This window comes from Perissodus microlepis, chromosome 11, assembly GCF_051167445.1.
Source record: "Perissodus microlepis isolate ML-2025 ecotype Zambia chromosome 11, ASM5116744v1, whole genome shotgun sequence".
NCBI classification, from domain to species: domain Eukaryota; kingdom Metazoa; phylum Chordata; class Actinopteri; order Cichliformes; family Cichlidae; genus Perissodus; species Perissodus microlepis.
In genome coordinates this window covers 10,862,860-10,885,202 of record NC_140471.1, presented here as the reverse complement: position 1 = coordinate 10,885,202, position 22,343 = coordinate 10,862,860, and the positions used below count along the sequence as shown (strand labels likewise).

The 22,343-nt window shown below is 39.3% G+C and overlaps 1 pseudogene; it reads left to right on the top strand.

The window, feature by feature from the left end:
- Positions 1–250: 250 nt before the first annotated feature.
- Positions 251–22,343, top strand: part of LOC146377289 (uncharacterized) — a 38,466-nt pseudogene continuing 16,373 nt past the window's right edge.

Below are 22,343 nucleotides of genomic sequence, written 5' to 3'. Positions count from 1 at the left end.
TGGGGTCCAGGGATTCCTAGGGTAGGTCCAGGGCTGGGGAAAAGACACTCCTCACACTTGTCTTTACTGCCTTCCCTGTGTCCAGGGAAGGCAGGCTGGGGTCCAGGGAGGTCTGTGCAGGGGAGACGGAAAAGCAACGATTAGCCAGAGAACCAGGTGACACAAAGAGGAATACAATAGAGAACCAGGCTACACTAACTGAGAATAGTACAACAATCCAACGAGGAATAGCATTCCACCAAGACCTTAAATGGTGTCAGGGGCAATCAGCCAGAAGGAGCATCAGGTAAGTAGATAGAGGGTGAGGGATCCGAGGAGGCACAGGTATCCAGACATCCCCCAAGGCGAAAAAGGTGAGTGCCACAACCAGACCAGCCACACAGAACCCTGACACTTAGCAACAAGTCTGCAAAGATGAGTGGGCAAAAATTCCTGGAAAAGACTGATTGCCATTTATCGCAAATATATGATTGTAGTTGTTGCTGCTAAGGGTGGCCCAACTACTTATTAAGTTTAGGGGGCAATCAGTTTTTTCCTCTTAGCAATAATCACCTTCACTTAGAAACTGCATCTTTGTCTAATATTAAAATTTTTTTGATGATCTGAAACATTTAAGTGTGACAAACATACAAAAGAAATAGGGATCCGGGAAGGGGGCAAGCGTTTTTTGGTTACATTAAGTGGGTTGGACCAGTGAAACTCCACTTTCTGTGAGTGTAAAGAAGTTACATATCTAATCTGTTAGCATGACTCTCTGGACATAAGTTGTAAGAAATAAATGTGTAATATTAAAGAAAATGTTCTGGTTGTTCATTGTCCCGTTATCGTTTTTGTTTTTGTTTTTTTAACTGTAGTCATAAAACCTAAAAAGTTGATTCTGTTCATCTGGTTGTACCGTTTTCAGTGGAAGAGTGTAGTCATAAAAAAAGAAATTTCTATAGAAGCAAGTGAAAAATAGAAACTTTAATTGTTCATTGCTTATTTGCTTTGTGTAGTATGAATGGCCATAAGTGAGGTTTTTATTGGTAGGAAAAGCTGTAAATCTCCAAAAGTTGGTTCTGTTCATCTGGGCGTAGCGTTTTCAGTGGGAGAAACCTTTCGTCACTCATCCAAGTGACTTCTTCAGTCCCAGCTGACAGCAGGTTTCCCCAATCTTATAAACAGTACATTTGCATAATGACTGAAACCAGCCCACTGAAGGAACAATGGGCTGGGAGGTCAGTTCCTTCATACTAACGACCAGTGTTGGGCAAGTTACTTTCAAAAAGTAATTACTTATAGTGACTAGTTACTTCTTCAAAAAAGTAACAGAGTTAGTAACTGAGTTACAAGATTCTGAAAGTAATTAATTACTTGAAAAGTAACTATTGGGTTACTTTTTAAAAAATTGTTTAACCCTCTGGGGTCCAGGGTATAATTTGCCATTTTTAACTACTTTTGATTTTACCTCTACATTTCACCTTTAAAAACTATTTACTTTGCCTTGTTTGGTATCATCCATTTCAGCACAACCTCAAGAATCTGAATTTACAGTTATGTTTTTATTTTGACATACTGTATTAACACAATTGATCTAAAATTAGACAAAAAACATAAAATCAGAGTAGAAAAAGTAATATTTTTTACTATAACAACCACAAACATTAATGAATCATATTTCATAACTTTTGCAAACAACAAAGTTATTTACAGCCCTTTACCTTTTACCCATTTTTAAATAACCATTTCAAACTATTTACATAACAATCAGGTGTTCTGCATTCAATAAGATGCCACACAAATTATTTGTGCCACTGCAAAATTTTCTGTCCACTATAAAGGAGAACATCATAGCCTGATACCTGCAGGTCTGACAGCAGGAGGCGCATCACTCCTGTTTTTTACCTGGAGACAGCAGTTGCCTCATTGTTCTGACACACAACACAAAACTATCCACAACACTACACACTACCTACACAAGACAACACATTAACTACACACTCCAAACATGCTAAACATCACAAATCTCTCACATCTCAAAACTCGCTCTCTCTCTTTTTCTGCTGTCCTTCTCTCTCTCTCGCTTTCTCGCTGTCACGCCTCAAACTTCCCCCTCTTCCTAAACAACCAAATGTCATGTTGCCATATCATTTTTGATTGGTTGACATGGTAAATTTTTCCACCAACAAAGGGCAGGTTTTTTTTGTTTTTTGGTCAGCAGAGAGTGCTTGCTAGCGCTGTCCTTAGATGTTAGACATGACGAAACTATTGAGGAAAAAACGCCGTGTATATATTGTTTATCATGACTCTGGTTTTACGTGGCCTATCAACACAATTTAAAAACTGGTATATATCACCTTGTTGCTTTGTCATCTTGAAGTGGTCATGTGATTGGCTTACCACGACTACTTTATTCTTCCTCAGTCAAACAGCAGCACTCTTGCGATTGTTTGCCCCTTAGCTCCAGGTGTTGTGCCAAAAAGTGATTGTCTGCTAGAAAGTGATTGCCGCCCACGGGAGTGCACAAGGCTGCTTAAAGCTGTAGCGCCCAGATTACTTACAGCTACTTCCGTGCAACTGATATAAGATGTGGTAAGCTGAAGACAGCTTCAACCGTCTGTTTGTTGAAAAATAGTAACGCGACCGCACCGCATTTTCTTGTTAGTAACAGTAACGGCGTTGTAATGATAGAAGTAGTAATTAGTTCGTTTACTCGTTACTGAAAAAAGTAACACCATTAGTAACGCCGTTGTTCCCATCACTGCTAACAACGTACAACAAGTAAGTTTGACTTAATGTTGTACGTCGGAAACCACAGCACATTACGTTGAGTGTCCTCAGCGGCCAGAAGAGAGAAGGATGCGACACCAAGGATGTGGACAAGTGGGTGAAGAATTTGTCTGACAGACAGCTCACCCAAACAGAGAAAAACATCCTTGCTAAAGGGTTGAATTTTGCTGTCACGCCAAGACAAATCCCGCTAGTGGAGCTGATCACAGCCACAGAAACAGCAATTCGAAACAACAATATTGCAGAAGTGGAAGCAGTGCAACTACGGACAAAAGTGTTGGCCTGTCTCAGCAATGCAAAGCCCCCAGCATCCAACATCACCATGGAGGAGGGGAAGGCACTCTCCTCCATGGTGAGGAGAGTGCCTTAGTAATGACAACAACATTATCATCCTTCCTGCAGACAAGAGTAGGTGCACAGTATTGCTAAACCAGAAAGTCTATCATGAGAAAATTTTGTCACTGCTCAGTGACGAAAATACTTATGAGCCCCTGAAACAAGACCCAGGAAGTGACTACAGGAAGAGGATGATAGACTGCCTGAAGCAGTTAGAGCAAGACAAGGCTATCGACCAGACCTCATACCACAGGCTATACCCAGGGGAATCTACACCAAGTCTGTATGCTTTACCGAAGATATATAAACAGGTTAAACCTTTAAGACCGATTGTCTGTATGATCAACTTGGTCGGAAGCGTTGGAGGTAGTTCGTAAGAGATTACAGGATGACCCCAATCTCAGCAACAGGACCACTCTCAGCATTGACCAAGTGTTTTTGCTTTTGGAACTGTGTCTTCATTCCACCTACTTCACATACAAGGGTCAGTTCTATAGGCAGAAACATGGGTGTGCCATGGTTTCCCCAGTTTCATTCATCGTGGCCAGAGATGGGCAGTAACGCGTTACAAGTAACGCGTTACTGTAATCTGATTACTTTTTTCTAGTAACGAGTAAAGTAAGGGATTACTATTGCAAAAACGGTAATCAGATTACCGTTACTTTCCCATAGGAACGCTGCGTTACTGCGTTACTAAAACCGTGATTTTTTTGCGGGAATGTCTCATGACAATGACGTAAGCGAGTGCGACGTTCGTGACAACAGCTGTGTGCAGATCAACAATGGATAATATATCGAGTGCGGGAGAGAGTATGAGCGTGCAGCGTTTAAAGCGTGGAAGTACTGACCTTACTTTGAGTTTGATTCCATAAAAAGTGACAAAAGCATTAGTGTCCGTTGTGCGTGGGAAGAAAACTTCTTTTTACAGCAAAAAAAAACCCCTAAACAAGCACCGAGTGCGCAACGACATAATGGGAAATTTACAGAGAAACTCGCAGATTCTTCCACTGACCGCTGCGGCACACCTGCACCAGAGCACACCTCCGCCTACCCCAGTCCTGCTTTACAGGTGAAACTAGAGCAACAGGACCGCTAGTCTTTGATTTTATTTATTTTCTGCTGTGTTTTACTTGCATGTATTTGAAAGACTGAGTGTAAACACAAAAAAATTTTATTTTATGTGCTGGAATGTGCAGAAAATAGGTTTAAATGTTAAACTAATTTCTTCAAGTCAGAGAATGTTGCATATAATTTAATTTTTGCTTGATGCATAAAGTTAAAAGATTAAAACTGATAAAACAAGTTTTAAAAAAAGAGACTTTTCCATTTGATTACATTTTGTATGATGGATTATGCAGAAACAGTAGAATTGGGCTGAAAGATCTATCGCTTTATCACCTATTCAGGTTGTAAATCATGTTTTTAAAAAGTAACTAAGTAACTAAGTAATTAATTACTTTTAAAAATAAGTAATAAGTAAAGTAACGGGATTACTTTTTGGGGGATGTAATCAGTAATTAGTTACTGATTACTTTTTTCAAGTAACTTGACCAACACTGATCGTGGCCAATTTGTATATGGAAGAAGAAGAAAAGAGGGCGTTGTTATCCTACACTGGAACACCACCTACACTACAACACAGAGCGAACACCATTCCCACAGACACAGCGGGCCAGGGAAGCAGAAGAACATCACATCAAGAAGGCCCTGAGTAAATGTGGTTATCCCAGCCGGACTTTTGTCAAAGCTGGGAAGGCGGCAAAAGAAAGCTCCAGGCGATCCAGGAGAGAAGGACAACCGCTGCCTAAGCGAAAACCTGTAGTGATCCCGTATGTGTCAGGAGTATCGGAACAGCTGAGATGCATTTTTTCTAAACACTGTGTGGCTTTTGAAGCACCAAAAATTGGTCCAACCCAAGGATCGGGTCCCCCGACACAAACAGAGTAACATAGTGTACGCTGTTAAGTGCCCAGGAGGATTGCCAGGATTTATACAACGGGGAAACCAAACAACTTTTGGCGAAGCGGATGGCACAACACAGAAGAGCTACCTCGTCAGGCCAGGACTCTGCAGTTTATTTACACCTACAGGCCAGTGGACACTATTTTAATGATGAGGATGTACACATCCTGGACAGGGAGGAACACTGGTTAGAGAGCGGAGTCAAATAAAAGCCAGTTCATAAAAGCCTTTATGCATTTAATACTACTAGGGGGAACACACATGAGATTGAAGCTGGACAAGTTTGAAACCTTTTGTCTGAAGCCAAGTTTGAAAATAAAAATGAATATCACTTTAGCAGGCTTCTAATTTGAAAAGATTCTCCACTCAGCTTTGCAGTTTCTAATATGATTGAAATGCGGCCAAGATGCTGCTCATTTTATATTTCCACTTGTTTCTCCACTTTTTCCCCGATACAAATGCATTTAAATCCGGCTCACCCGTCTAACTGTGTACTTGCCCTGTACCACTACACTTGCTGTCTTTGGAAAGTCTGCCCCTCTTCTTTTTTTCCACATAATCCAGTCATTAAGTCTGATGTCATTAGCCATTTCCGGGTCCAAACTCCACTACAGGTCCCAAAGTCAAACGAACACTGAGAGTTACAAACTCTCTAAATTCTTTCATCTTTAATAAAATGATCAGTGTGGCTGCTCTACCAGGTGTAACAATTACGTTTAAAATCCAGGCATCACCTGCTTACATCTTGTTAAATTCAGTTGTATAAATCCACAAAGAGTAGTAAACGTCAGAGCAGCAGTAGCCCTGAACAGCTGATCACAACCAATACACAAAGAAAACCTACTGGAGCTCTCAATAGAAATTATTGTGAGTTGTGATTCTTTTTCCCTTCCTCAGCCACTACAGCTGATTTTAGAGCTGCCCTGCACACTGCATCCCACTTTAACACTTCTACCTATTCATTTTCTGTTTAGAGGCAAAGTCACTCTCTACAATTTAGACAACAGAAAATAAAGCTGTTTTTTTTCTCTGCTTCTGTTCATGTTCCTGTTGATAATTTGAGTAATTCAAGCTTAGTATTAGAATTACAATTTAAACTGAAGTAAAATTTGTTATCTCATTATTCTTTTATTACATGAATATCAAGCCATGGTTTATTTATATCCGTATTATGTGTTTAACCACTTCATATTTTTCTAATATGAAGGGGTTACATCAAAGTTTACTTCCTTTGTAAAATGAATCGCTAGACATTAGCCATTTTTTTGTGAGTGGTCAGATGCTGGCAGCACCACTCCTGTCACATGAAGATACTCCTAGCTAGATTGATATACCCTGTTTTAACTTCTCAAGTTGATAAACACCTTTGTGTGACTACCACAAATGTTAAGGTGGGTTAAGCCAGATAACAAAGGTATTCTGGGTATATCAAACTTGCAGTCCAGGGTGCAGATGCGATATCTACATAGGCTACTTAATGTTTTGTTCTTACTGCACTTCAACTACATATACTCTGTTAAGAGAAATTTGTGTAGGGTAGCAACTAGATACATACATAATTAACTTTCAAAGGTAAATAAAGCAGGTACTGAAAGTTACAATGAGATTGTATGAGCATATACTGGTTTCAAAAACTGTATGTATTAGAACCTGCCCTACAATCAGTTTTTGTTAGGCTTGTGGTTCTTTTTCAAAGTCTTAAGTCTGTATTTAGTGGTGACTGGAACAGGATCATGGATGCAAATCTTGCTGACCGTTTGGTGACTATTTACAGGTTACATACACTTAGCATAACACTGGAAAGAAAGTCAAACGCAAACAGAGAGCTTAATAGTGCTCATAATATCATAGTAGTAGCAATTGCTAGCTATTGCTGCTACTATGATTTCTTCATAGGGGAATAATGAAATTAACATAATATATATGAAAAGCAGCAGAATTAGAATCTGTAATAAATGGGGTTTAAAAAAACACAGATTTAAATACCCAGTAAGTTGGAGATGGGGTATATACAGACATTTACACATATATATGCTATGATCCTTATGAAGAGGATTTTATATGAAGAATTTAATATTCATTGTGTTGCTTTTCATCTTTTTTCTATCTTTTCTTTCCGGAATATCTCTTTTTGGCAAATTTCCAGGCAATATGTGTCAGCATAGCCGCTGGGACTAATTTAAGTTCAGCACCATTAGGTTCTATTCAGTTGGCAGTTGAACAATACTGAATAATACCGACATCAATATTCCTGACAACAATCTTGAGGAAGCATTTACAGCCTAACTTTTCTGCCATATTGCCCTATTTAAATTTTTAGAAAAGTAATTAAAGGTAATCTATTAAGCTACAATATTTTAATGAAGTAATAAAGCACTTCCATTTTTTTTAACAGGGTAGTTTATTTGTCTGTATTTCTAAAATAATCTTTGCAAATATGTTAGCTTTGGCACACTTTGGGGTTGGAATGCAGGAAAGTAAGTGGAAGTGCAAAAACATGGGAGAGCTAAAAGGGCAGGCAGGCTGAGAGCTACCAGGGAGTTAGGGAGTGAGAATTTTGCTTGAATTAAGAAACACAGCAGCTGTGTGTGCAAGTGTGCTTGTGCATGTACATGAACATCAGAATATGTAAGCTCATCAAAAGCAGAGTGCATGCTCAAAGGTCCTCTTAATAATGTGTTTCTGTGTTAGTGTGTGTCATAGGATGTATGCATGTTTGTGTGTGCATGTGAAAGCAACCAAAGAATTTTGATTTTCCTATGACTGTGTCTTCCGGTGCTGAATCGGTCGGGGGTTCAAACTAGACTCATGCTGGGTCCCTCCAAGCACTCACCCTGCTCCTCAGCATTCATTTGTCTCTTTTCCTTTTTGTTCCTCTCTTTTGCTCTGCCTGTCCAGTTTTTATTCTTCTCCTCTTTTGCAGTGTCCTCCTGTCTGTTTGCCTCTCCTTCTTTTCCTCTTTCACTGTATTTCTCTCTTTCCTCTCTGTCATACTCTTTTTCTTTTTTCCACCACATCCTTTCGTTTCATGTGTGGATGGTAGATGCTCATGAATTTATGGATTTCTGCATGGGGGGCTCTCTTCCGAGGGAGACCAAAATGATTTCACAGCCTGCTGTGTGGAATATAGTCTCGTGCAGGAACAGGGTGGGAGCTCAAAGCACCAGACAACTGTTTTGTTCTGGTCCATTCTCTAACACAGAGGGAGTGGCACACCTGAAATAGACCATAAAGTGGCCTTTCTTGTAGTGGTCATATGACCAAAATACCCACACCATTTTTTCTACTTTTTTCTGATGCTTGTTGTACTATTTCTCCTATTAAAAGTCTTGCAGTTGCTTGATTTTATTTTATTTTTTTGTTTGTTTCTTACGTACTTTTTTTATTTAAAAAAAAAAAAATGAAATTAATGATTTTTTGTATTATCAGCTTTGGCAGTTCAATAAACAAGAGATGCAATACAAGACAGATAAATGTACTAAATAGTTGCTCCTAGCTAAATATTGTAGCTATTAAAAAATAAAATAAAAATCTGGGACTGGATTGTCTAATGTGACAAATATCATCATATGACCCGACTGTTCTTTTTCTTAACATATCAAATACAGTTTACATAGACATTTATATATTAACATGTATAACAAATAATTTCCCCACTTACCCACCTGGGCGGTCATTATCTGTACTTATGTTGTTACACTTATGGTATCAACTTTTTGTTTCATACTGGGTAGTGGTTCTGACACTCATTAGTCCTTGGCCACCTTCCTTCCACTTAGTGTACAGTCTCAAGGTGCTGGACTTGGGGTGAAACCCTCCATGCATGTTAAGGAGTTTTCTTGTCTTGATGTCAGTGGCTTCTATCTCATCCTTTGGCCAGCTTATTAACCCAGCAGGGTTTCTAACGATCAGCAGGACATAGTTGTTGATTGGTCAGATCTCTGTTCTTCCCATTCAGGTCTTGCCTTACTCTCTGAAGATATTTAAGGGTTGCAGCTTTCCTAGCAGCCTCTTCATGGTTCCCATTTGCCAGTGGGATTTCCACATACTTCTAGCTGTCCTCAATGTCTGCAATCTTGCCTTCTGGTAGTGCAGTACCATAAGTTCTGACTACCTATCCTCTTTGCTAGTATCTGAATCTGACAACACTTCTCCAGTCATGACCGATGTCATTGCAATACATCTTAGAAGTGTGGATAAGTTAAACAATGTCGTGTGGCCCCTAGTGTTGTTCACTACATCCCCAAGGAATTCCAGATGAAGGCTCTTAATGTATAGTTCTAGGCATTCCAGGATCCATGTGTAAGACACTGAGTTGTAAGCTTTCTTGTAGTCAATCCAAGCAGTGTGCAATGTGGTCTTATGGTCTCGAGTGATTGCTCTATCTACCAGTAGCCGATGTTTTGCTCCTCTGGTGTTTCTGCTAATTCCTTTCTGTGTCCTTTCTGTGTCATGTATTGAGTCAAGTCCCTGTTCATTTTACCCGCTATGATGCCTGATGGGAGATTCCATGTTGCAATGAGGCAGGTTATTAGATGGTAGTTGGATGAGAGTGGTCTTTTTGGGGGGGGGATACTTGGGGATCAGGACTGTCCAGGCTTCAATTAGGCATTCTGGGTGTCTCATCCATTACCAGCTAGTTTATTTGTGGTGCCAGATGTTCATGAAGTGCAATAAGCTTCTTTAGTCAGTAGGCATAGATATCCAGTTGGGCCTGATGCTGTCCGAATCTTCATGCTTGAGACCCTTTTTTGGATGTCTGCCACTGTGAAGGTTACTGGAGCCTGTTCACGGAGGTTGCTATGGTCTGTTCTTGATCTACTAGCCACTGTTGTTATGTCTTACATCCTTCTCCCATATGCTTTTCCCGTATTGCTTTATCTCCAGCTTTGCTGGGGCTGCTGCTGTTGTATTGTTCCCTGGTTTATTCTCCCATCTTCTATCTCTCTGGTATACCCTCTTCAAGGGCAGGCTTCAGATGTGGACAGCTTGTTGTACTTCTTGGGCATTTCTTCTTTTTTTTTATCACACCTGGAACTACTATAGCTGGCTAACTTCCCACCATTCTGACCTGATCTTGTTTTGGCCTCTGGTCTCTTCATCCATGAAAATCTTTACTAGAAAATTTCCACCGTCATTAGTACTACATATACAGTTTCCTCTCCAAAATAATATACACGTTGTATAATTTACAATATTTGCTTATTTGATCTTATTGGTTCTTTCAGATTCAAAATTTGAATGTTTAAAATAACATTTGGTTTAAATATTCAATAGTAGACTGTGAAGAGTACAGTGTGTTTTTTTCTCAAATTCTCTTGCTGCAGAGTTGCATAATAGAGACACAGGGAAAACCTGCCATCAACACTGAACCACAGAATATATCATACAGGAGGGACTCTGTATTTTTACTGATGTACCTTTTTTTTTATCTGTTGAGCTGAAGGTTTTCAATGAGATACAAACCTGCATTATAGAAACAACTGCAACATCTGCTTCCCTAATCATGATGTATTATGTGATTGCACTTCAGAATAGTAATTACAGCATGGAAGATCAAGAAACTTAATTTGTTCAAATCTTCAAGCAGAAATCAAGCTTCTCTGGGTGGTCCTCCAAGGATGCAGCTTTAAAATATCAATTTTGCTTTCTTTTTTTTACTCGTTTAATATTATTCCTGCTGAGTCAAAACAGATACACACATCTACATTTTCAAGTATGTAATTTAACTGAGGACATATAAAAGTGGAAGACATTATCTTAAAATTAGCAGTGGTCACAAAAATCAGTGTTTTGGGGCACTGAGCAAAAAATCTTGAATATTGGCCCCACTCCTCTGGTAATCAATCTGCCTGCACACAATATGAGACTGCTGCTGATTAGATAACAGCACTGTGTGTGTAGTTGCTGATGATTATGCTTGCCACTGTATGAACTTATTAGTTCTATTAATATTTTGGTAGTGAAAAAGAAAAAAAAATCTGCCGCTGACAGAGGAATTATTGCTTCTGTATAACATTATAGAGGTTCTTCAAAATATCACCAGCTTCCTTGATGTTTTTACAGGGGGAGACACGTGCATTTGTTTTACATATTGTACTGGTGTAATGCTTAAGACATATCCTGGCAAGGTATCACACAAGCCAGATGGGTGACAGCTGTGGCACAAATTGTGACCTGCTTCAGAAAGACAAGAAGACAGTTTACACTTCATGTTCACTTCAGCAAAACAGAAACAGGCATTATTTGTGCACCCTTTCAAACAGGTTCAATGACATGTAAAAGACAGACAACAAAAGTGAACAGCCTCATTGTAGTAAAGTTTTTTTTTTCTTTTTTGCTTTAAAATTGTGGTATAAATTTATTAATAGGCTGATACATCACTAAACAACAACGTTTTTAATAATGAGGTCTAATTTAGCTGATGTGGGCCATCTATGTCTTTGTACATATATTTAAACTACCATATTACTGTTATGAAACAGTTACTAGAAGAAATATGATTATTAATTTATGAATTTGAAACTGTTTCCATGCCAGTAACAGAAAACGTTTGATCTTGAAGTTACAAATTTGTTGCTTAAAACAAATACGATCACTATTAAACTATGAGGGTTATGTTCAAATAAAATCTGTGTTAGCATGCAACAGTATGTCAACAACAGACATCAACTTGATAACATTTTGCATCTCATATTGACTGATTCAATGTGCATGTTGTTGTATGATAATATAACGTATATAGGAGGGGGGGGAAACCCATTTGCAGTCCATCTGGGTCGGATCCAAGCTTTAAGATTTAAGCCACTTTATAGTATAGTTGAGTCCACAACCTTTAGTGTAGAAGATTACTGATAGGGATGGGTACCGGTATCTGGTGCCATTATGGCACCGGTTCTGACATAAACGGTAGTAACCAGACCGAAAAGCAGCGCACATTTCGGTGCTTTATTTTGGTGCTTTTTTTTCCTGAGATGTCATACACTTTGGATTCTAGCCAATCATTTTACCTTTCCGAGGATAGTAGGCGGGCCCAGGTACGTACGTTCTTTTAGAGCAGAGCTACAGATTAAAAATGCCCAAGGCGAAGCGGTCAAATTCTGGCTGTACTCCACAGCAAAAGATGCAAACTCAGCAGCCTGCAACAAGTGCTTTAAGGTGATACTGTGCAAAGGAGGTAACTCCTCGAATCTGATGAAACACCTGGCGACGTATAGCATTTTGTTAAAAGCCAAGAAATGCACCATATTTGATAGCTTGCTGCGAGACCTCACATCGAGCACATCTACCGCGGGTGGGTTGCCTGTTATCGGACCCGGAGTTAGCAACATCCCCCAAAAACCCTAAGAGTAGAGTCCTGGCCCCTAGCCCTGCCAGTGTAGCAGAAATGATGACGGATGATGATGGCAGCAGCAGCCGTTCTTCTCTGAGTGAGTAGCTTAATGTTGTTCGTGTGTAAGCTAACCACGTTATTAAATTAATGCATGTAAGGTGAACTAGCAAACACCTTTGTAGTTACATGCGGCTGTCTTCTTGTTTGATGGCAGATACTCCCTTCACCCTGGCCAAAAAGGCTAAAATGACCAAAGAAAAAGTGGAAAACAGCTAAACATGAGAGGTTTTTGGACAAAGTTTGTGTTTTTTCCATTGTTTAAGCACGGCTTCCAGCCAAGAGTGATACCATAAACCCCCTACACCTGCAGAAAAGGCTAACATTGTTACCTTTTTACAAAAAATCAGCTGAACATGAGAGGTTTTTGGACCAATTTTGTGTTCTCCATTCTTTAAGCACCGGTTCGAGCACCGTTTAAGCACCGGCACCATTTCAAAAGTACCGGTTTGGTACTGGTATCGGATAAAACCTAAACATACCCATCCCTAATTACTGACAGTGTAATCTCTTTTTAATATGCACTGTTCAATAATATAACTTTTTGGTTGCAACAATAAAAATCATTTCTACATGCTACATTTGGCAACATTTTGAACAAGCTGCATTAATGGAAGCAAATCAGAGAGACTGGATTAAAGTCAATCGAGTCTGAGTTAAAGTTTTCCAATGTACAGTATAATGCCAGAGAAATTCCTCAAGAAAACCTATTGTGATGTCTTTGCGAAGGGCTACAGTTTCATTTTATAGGATATTTCAGCTTTTCTCTCAATATTTTTCTACAGGGCCGGCTTTTCATTTTCAAATAGCCCATCATGTTTTCAGTCCATGAATATTGAAGAAAGTCTACTATCTTTATTCTGACACAGAGGGTTCATGCATTCAAACATTCAAAAGCTACCCACACTAGTCAGTTCCTCCACTCTTCTATTATATCAAAGAACGTCAAAAAGTGGCTCAGAAAGGGAATGGATCAGTTACAGCTGAATAAATTCCTCCCAGATATACTTCTCTTAGATAACATTTCACTCTTGTTTGATAGACACAAATCCCCGTAAAGAATAAATTATCCGTATATACCCTAAGGAGTCAGGAAAAGTTTTCTCTCTTCAACATAATCCTACATATCTATCTGTCAGACACAGAGGAAAGTTTTATTTAAATATTTGTGGTGGAAAATGAAAAAGCAAAAAGGCCAAAACTCTTAAAATGTAGCTATCCAGAAGAAGTCCTTTTATATGTTCATTCTGTAATTCAAAATATTGCTTTAAACTGATTATTTTGACTTTCTGTGATTATTTTTAAGGCATTACATAAGGACAGAAATACAGTGGTTACAATATAATCTTGGTTTTTCTTACCAACATAATCACACTATTTTTATGGTTTTGCTCACCAAAACCGAAGCACAAATGTCTGTACAACACAGCAAACCACAGTTCTTGTCAGATAAATGGTACCAGATTTATAAAGATAACCTTACTAGCCATGATTGAGGAGAGCTGGTAATCAAAGCAGCCACACCCCTAACATTAGTATCCAGATGGTTGAATTATAAAAAACATTTACCCACCACACAGTCTTTATGAATGTGGAAATTATCCATGGAACTCAAAACTGTATTTGTATCATTCAGTGCAAATACACTTTGTACTAATAGTGCTTTCAATAATATAAACATGCTTTTACTGATATTTTACTGATAGAATAAAGTAGGGCATTTTAATATGGAAGTGTATGAGGACTGATTTGCTTTTGGAGCGAGCCTCGAGTGGCCTTTCGACGAACTGTAGTTTTTGACACTTCCACATTGGCTTCATTTTTTCATGCATCCCCTGACTGCAGAAAAGTTTCACAATGAATAATTTACATCTCCGATTTACTAAATGTATGAAAACTGTAGTGCTGTAATTTAGATGCAGTCCAGTATCTATTTAACAAGGTTATTCACAGTTCTGTCAGTACTAAGCTTACCTCTCAATATGTGAGATAAACCTTCTTCTGTGAAGGATCTAGAAATCTAATATTCAGGACTAGAAAAAATGAACACATATAATAAACAAGCAACTCCACATAAAAACACACACACCAGATGGTTTGAGAGAGATTTGAGGATTTGCTCATAGACTTGGTATACCTCATCATGACCTTATTGGTAAATAGTCCTTTCCAGGACCCTGAGTAAACTCAATAAAACTAGCCTCAAAACCCACTGCACTCCCCAATGAGTGCTGAGACAGAACGAAGGGAAAAAGAAGAGAGAGAGCAAGAAAAAGACACCGAGAAATAAATGGAGAAGCAGATGGGGAGAACAAGGTATTGAGATTGAGAGAGATGAGGAGGGAGGGAATAAGACAGGAAAGAGAGAGATCAAAGACAAACAGTGAAGCAGCTGAGACAAGGAGAGCAACACTGAGCGAGAGAGAGGGGAACCCGGTGGTGGAAAAGTAATTCAGCGCTGCAGGGAGATGTTGTGTTCCGTTTCTGCTCTTGGCCTCACCAGCTGTAATGAGCCTCAGATTACAACTAGGCCCCGACCCTGACATGTGCAAAAGGCATTGCTGCTCAGGCTGGTAAAGCTGGAGACTGCACTTGGAGAATCAGCTCATCATTAAAACATATTGCCCTCAGCCAGAATAATTGAAAATAGGAATGTGTGCTGTTGTTCATGATGAGTGTTTCTAAGACAGAAGGGAAAGAGAAAGACAGAGACAGACAAAGAGATTGGAAGTCTATGAAAAGTGAGAAATTCACAGGTGAAAACTAGCCACTGGTGCTGTATACTCAGTGAGACTCAAAGAAATTCGAGGAAAGATTAAATCGTGTCAGTATGTTACACAGAGGCATGATAACAAAAAAATAACAAAAAAAGCTGTAGCTTCCCAAACTCCAAAAAATGTAGGGTGTTGTAGTGAACTATAACTAGTCTTTATTAATGTGGAAATGTTTTGCAATTCATTAATAAGCACTTATTATTATATTATTATATAATAATATTATTATAATTATGTTATAATTTCCCCTAGGGATCAATAAAGTTTTCTGATTCTGATAAGGAATCCATTTCAAACCCAAACCCCTATATCCCACAAATATAATAAAAACAGAGCTACAACAGCTTCCTTTCATACTGTTAATACCTCACCAGCTTCTTATGTACTGTATGTTTGTAAGAGTAATCCTAAAAAAGGAAATATATCTGTGACCTTTGAAAATGCATGAAAAACAAAGCAGTTGCAAAAACTCTGTAATATATATATGACTCATGTTAGCGGTGTGCAGTGTGTTAACCCTTGCAGAGCTGCAAGGTCTAATATAATCCCAGGCTGGGCTTTCAAAGAACGTGCCCATCAGCTAACAGATGTGCTGATGGACAATTTTTTTTTATCATATCACTAACCTAGTCCTGAAATACTTCACTATTGCATGAGTGAATTCCATGCTGTGGCACTTTCTACCATAGTACAAGTGTTGCTGGTCATAGCATGTTTTAAAGAATCCATTCCTATGACAGCAGCCCCTCGTGGATACACAGAACTGCTTCACAGGCTATATCACTGAGTCTGTCTCCTGGAGACACAATGCTGTCTACAGGTAACAGACCAGCCTACTGTACATGAACTTCCTCCCACTCCTCTATAATAGAAGACATTTACATGTAGGCTATATAACCCACAAACACAGTGAACACAGATAAATGGGCCTACAGATGTCTTTACTTTCTGAAGAAGTAACAGAGAGTAAGAGAATATTTTTTCCTGAACACCTTCTAGAGATGTGATTAGGGGAGCATTCAGCCATACTGCATACATCTTTAGAATCCACACTTTTTTGGCCCTTCTCCAGGCTAGATGGTGCCAGCAGAATAGGAACTAAGTGATGGTGATTGTTCCAGACATACCGTGACTGCATTTCTTGATTGTTAGAATGCAAAAAGCAATACTGGCAAATGACGTTTAAAAACAACATTTGTAAACACTGGTAAAACATTCTTGACCCTGTGCATTGCCTAAAAGAAGAAATAATAAATATAAACCCATTAGTCATGTGCGATAACATTTAGTCATCTCAACTATTGCTTATGTTTTGGGATGTATACCTGTAATTTAAGAAAATCCCCAAAAGATATAATGACAAATAGTGTTCTGTCACCATGTAACTGTGTTCTGTTTAAATAGATTTTCCCTGAGAAAGTTGCTCTTTAGTGCCTCCTTCTGGCATGACCTGGTGTAACGTGCGCAAATTTGTCTCTGTTCTATGATGTCATCAGAAAGTGCATGCTATTGTTTGGAGAAAAGACTTCTCCTGTTCTCTGCTGTAGTAACAATTGTCTCCCTTAAGATGGTCTGTAAGGGCATTGTCGGTATGTAATTCTGTTCCATCCTTACTAATGAACAAAATCTACTTGAATAGAAAACATTTCATAGAAATGTTTGTAAAGAGAGGATTCGCTAACGCTTTTGGCTAAACAAGTCATTTGTACTGTTATTGTGTATTTGTCCTTGTCTTTGATTTCTAAGAGCATTTTATGTTGTTTTCTCAGTTTTACCCTACTTCAACTGGCCTAAGTAAAGGGAGTGAAGTCAAACCCTCTTGTCTGTGTGGTCATTTTGAAGAGGAGTTTAGTCTGAATGTCGACTCTAGCAAGGCGTTAGAGGCAGAGGACATTACAAATAGAATGAATTGAGAACGTGTCAGCAGCTGCATGTTACCAGCCAGCTGGAATCTATGCTGTCATTTGGCCCTGCTATTTCACTGTGCAGTGAACCACCAATGCACTACCATCACACCACACTTCACCACCAGCAAGGATTTTTTTTTTATCACATACACAGAAAGGGTTTTTTTTTTTCCAAAATGTGAAATGGAGCTAATGCACTAGGGAAATATAACACAATTTCAACAAGCACTGTAGCAAGACATTTGTAGAGCAGACAGAATACCAAAAACATAGCACTGTTTTCTGTGCTTGTAGAAATCACTTCATGCAAGTCAAATGATTTTCCATGTTCATACTTTTGTGCATGGTGGTGAGAGTTTGCTTGTTAAATGAAGGGCGAGTACATAATGTCCTCTCCTTTACCACCACCTTCTCCTCTACTACATACAGTGCTACCCTTCCTCATTTTATTCCTCCCACATGTTGTGTCATTTGAGTGAACTCACGGTGCACTGACTTGTTTTGATTCTAACCCTTTTGAAAATTCACTTTAAGAATGTAGGATTATGACTTAGTTTTGCATTCTGGGTGAAACTGTATCAGTGTGAATACGGACTAAATATTTTCTAATAAAAATTGCATCCTATGCAAATTCTCATTTTTCATTAAGTATACTTGATTTTCAGTCTTAATACTGACACCAAATACAAATTGTTCATCTTTTTTTTTCTGGTCCCTTTAGGGGTTGCCACAGCAAATAATTTCCATTTCACCCTGTTTCTGGCATCCTCTTCTGTCACACCAACCCTGTGCATGTCCTCCTTCACTACTGTACATCAATAAATTTTCTCAGTGGTCTTCCTCATTTCCTCATGTCTGACACCTCCATATTCTGCATTCTTTTTCCACTATCTTCAGTATACTCCATACAGCCTTGCCTCTGTTAGTTTGTTCTCAAGCCACTCAACTGGAGTTGTCCCACTGATAAACTCATTTCCTGGTGCCTCCTAATGAAAATATTAGCATCTTCAACTTTGTCATTTCCAGTTCCACCTCCCATCTTTTTTTGTCAGAGCCACCATCTCCAAACCATGTTCAGACCTTCCTCACACAGTACCACAGTTCTTTCTCTTTGCACCCACTCACATGCTTTCTCTAGATCCAAAAAGACACAGTATAATTCCATCTGACCTGCTATTTACTCCTCTATCAACACTCTCAGACATCACATCTGTAGAGCTCTTTCTCTGCCTGAGGCCATACTGCTGCTTACTGCTCATCACCTTCCTCTTTAGAAGACAACTTTTTCCCATGTCTTCATAGTATGACTTATCAACCCTCTGGAGTTACAACAGTGCTGTACATGACCTTCTTTAAATTTGATACCTGTATGTCATCCACTGGTCTCTCTCCTAGGCAATTCCATACCTCCATATGTACAGTATGTCATCCCACATAGCAAAATTGGTATGGCCCGGATCTGGCCCATACAATGTGCTTACACATGGCCCACATACCGCAAAGAATGACGGCCCTTTGGTGGCCCAGATCAGGTTTGCCAGAGGTGGCCCACACATGGGCCAGCACAAGGCCAGTTGCAGACACACTGGTGGTCCTGTGCTGGCCCATGTGTAAATTACCTCTGGCAAACCTGATCTGGGCCACCAAAGGGCCGTCATTCTTTGTGGTATGTGTGCCATGTGTAAGTTGAGTGCAGTCATGGGCCAGTTGTAGACACACTGCTGGCCCTGTGCTGGCTCAAAACAGTTTCAGCTCTGGCCCCAGATGTCAGCCTAATGTGTACCTTAATCAAGCCATGTAATAACAACATGTGCCAGAGCATAATAGTGCAAAAGTAACATGATGAAACTCTGTTCAGACAGTGAATGGACTGATTCTTATAAAATGCTATATTACTCTCCCGGATTACTCAAAGTGCTCTGTACAACATGCCACATTCACCCAATCACACACTTTCTCTAAATTGAGTGCTTCCTAACTACATTCATGCACGTTTACACTTTTGACATGCAGACTGGAGGAGCCAGGGATTGAACCACTAACGTTGCAATCAGTAGGTTAGTGGTGACCCAAATGCCTTACACCTAAGGCATTTTTAGTTTATAACTAAAATAGGAAAATAGGAACATAAACAGTGTCATCATTGCCAGACCTGGCCCACATCTGGTTGACATACACTCTGTCATGACACCGGTCAGTCAGAAGTGCCAGCTTGATGCCAGATCCGGGCCAGACCTGTTTTCTATGGGCCTGGGCCACATAACCCAACCCACAATCGAGCCAGATATGGCATGCCATCGCATAAACAGTGCCATCATTGCCAGACCTGGCGCACATTTGGTTGACATACACTCTGCCATGACACCGGTCAGTCAGAAGTGCCAGCTTGATGCCAGATCCGGGCCAGACCTGTTTTCTATGGGCCTGGGCCACATACACCAAACTACAATCAAGCCAGATATGGCATGCCATCACATAGACAGTGCCATCTATGCCAGGCCTGGCCCACATCTGGATGACATAGGTCTTATCATGCCAGAAGTCATCCAGCAGTGCCGGCTTGATACCGGATCAGGGCCAGACCTGCTTGCTATGTGGGATGTGGACCAAGTGTTGTTCCACTCGTCATCCTTTGTTTAGCTGCCATCACTTCTTTTTTACTAATCCTGTCCTCTTTGCATTCTCTTCTTTCTCTGTATCTTTCTCTATTTCTCTCTTTCTTTATTCATGTCACACCCAAAGTCCAGCTAAAGTATGGGGCAGATGTTCACAGTACTTTTTTGATTTCCCTTCCAAAAGGGAGAACAAATCCTACTTCCCTGCAAACCGTTCTATACCATACATTTTCCATTTCAGTTCCTTGATTGCATCATATACAGTGAGTGATGTCATTCTCCACAAGTCACTATTCTTGCATATAAAAAAACATCAACAAAAACACCCAAAACAGAAAATAGACCATTAGTTGGGCTTCTATATCAGGCTTCCTTTTAATGGCTAAACCTCAGCCACTTTTCAAATTGGTGCCTTTTGGACTAGTTTTTAAAATGTAATTTGTTTTAAGATGTGAAAAAGCAAATCAATTCTATTTAACTACATGCAGTAAATCCACTGTATAGATTATGTAACTATAATAACTTTCTACCTCTGTAGTAATGACCTGCAATTATTAAATTGCACTGTAATCAATTGTTTTATCTGTTATTTCTGAAATCCTTTCTAGTGCATGTCCTATAACATGAAATGAATGTGCAATGCTATGTCAAATATGCCCCAAAAATATGCAATTAAAATATGATGAAACATACCTTCCAGCTTTGGCCAGCTTTGCTGAATATGCTTTGATAACAAACTACAGGTGGCCAGTTTATGCAAAACCTTTAACAATAGCTATCCTGGAGAAAACATATTGTTGATCATGTAACATGTCAAATGTATTTCTATATTATGAAGATGTTGGACAAGATGAACAAGACAGCATTCTGATGCCTCTTGAGGGGTGGTTGAGAAATTTGATCCACAGAAGGCAAGATATAGAATAAGCTTGTCTAACCAGGTAGGACAAACAAGCTCTTCATTAGAATGACAGATCATTCTATCTAGTACTTACGCAAGTGTTATTCAAGTGTTAGCACAGAGACAGTATTGTTTACAGAGATGTATGATAACAATATTTCCATATAAACTCAAGTCGATTTTTCTTTTTATTATTATTTTTGTCTTTTTTCATTAGGTAAACATAAAATAACAGATGCACTGTCCTTTCCTTACTGTCCCTGTAATGTGCAAGTTCTTTGCAGTACTTTTTGCCAAGAACATAAATAAAATTTGTTGTGGTGTGAGTCAGGATATATACTGGTAAATATTTGATCGAACAGCTCTCATAGTTCACTACCGGCCATGCCACGAGTCAGAAAATCAAGGGAATTGTCTTTGTGATTTGATGCAATATCAATCTGGGAAAAAATGCTGTAGCCAGAAGACAAACACACACAGACTCACACACTTCCCTTCTGCCCTCATGCTTGTTAAGATCCTATCTATCTTGTGAGAGAGGGTGAGAGCCCTTTAGATATACTCATTTCCATTCAAACACACACGTAAGCACACATAGACACAACATAGTCGTGTACTCCACATAATAACAAACACACACACATACGCTAGCATTAGAATTCCAAAAGCACCTGTAGATTATAATGAGACAGAGTTCTTTTTGACCTTGGAAGCACCAAAAGTGAAAGCGGTCACCCTCCAGGAAAAAGCTTGCTTGAAAAAATAAATAAATAAAAACTATTGTCTGTTTGGGAATCTGTGTGTCCTAAATAATATGCTAGTCTTCATCCAGGTGTTCCACTGTGTGTGTTTGTCTGAGAACCAGGCCGTATACTACATCGACCGAACACCTGCTGCTGTGGTAACTAGGATGTCAGTGTGCTCAGGAGAGCTTCATAAATATATATTAGAATCTGAGCTGATATTAAACGAGGGAATAACCCAGGGAATGATCTTGCTAGGCCAGTCTGATCTGGCTTCATCCATTTTCTCAGCTCCCTGTCTGTCGGTTTCTCATCCCCTGGAGCCTACAGTATGTCTTTATTCAAAAGCAATGCTGACCAGGAAATTAGTGCCTTAGCCAAATGTACAAATCTTTTTAGGGAAGGAATTTCATATACAAAAGTGAAAAAGGAAAAACGATTCATAACAAGGCTAAAACAATAATAATTATATGGAGGTAAACGCAGTAGTATTCATGAATTTTTACTTTAATATCACACTTGGAGAGCAGTTTGTGTGTTTGCTTATTAAATGTTTGGCTAAGGGACCCAGCCTGGGACCTGCTTTTTTGTTACATTTCTAGGTTACCAATTAATTTTTTGAATCATTTTTACTGGCACATAAATATTCACCCATTTTAGTTTGGACTTGCCAAAAAAAACGTTTCGTTTTTGAAATCTGGAACTACTGTTGACCAGAATAATATATTAGACAGAAGCAACAAATTTACATAGAGGGACAAATTAGTGTGTGGCTGCAATTGCAGCGGCCCTGTAAAGTTCTGCATGGAATCTACTAACAACTTGGAGTGGGTGTTCTCCAGCTACTCTAACTTCCTCCCTCAGTCTAAAGACGTGTGTTAGTTTAACCCAGACCTTCCCAAAGTGTGGGGCCCGCCCCCTAGGGGGGGCGCAGAGCCATTGCAGG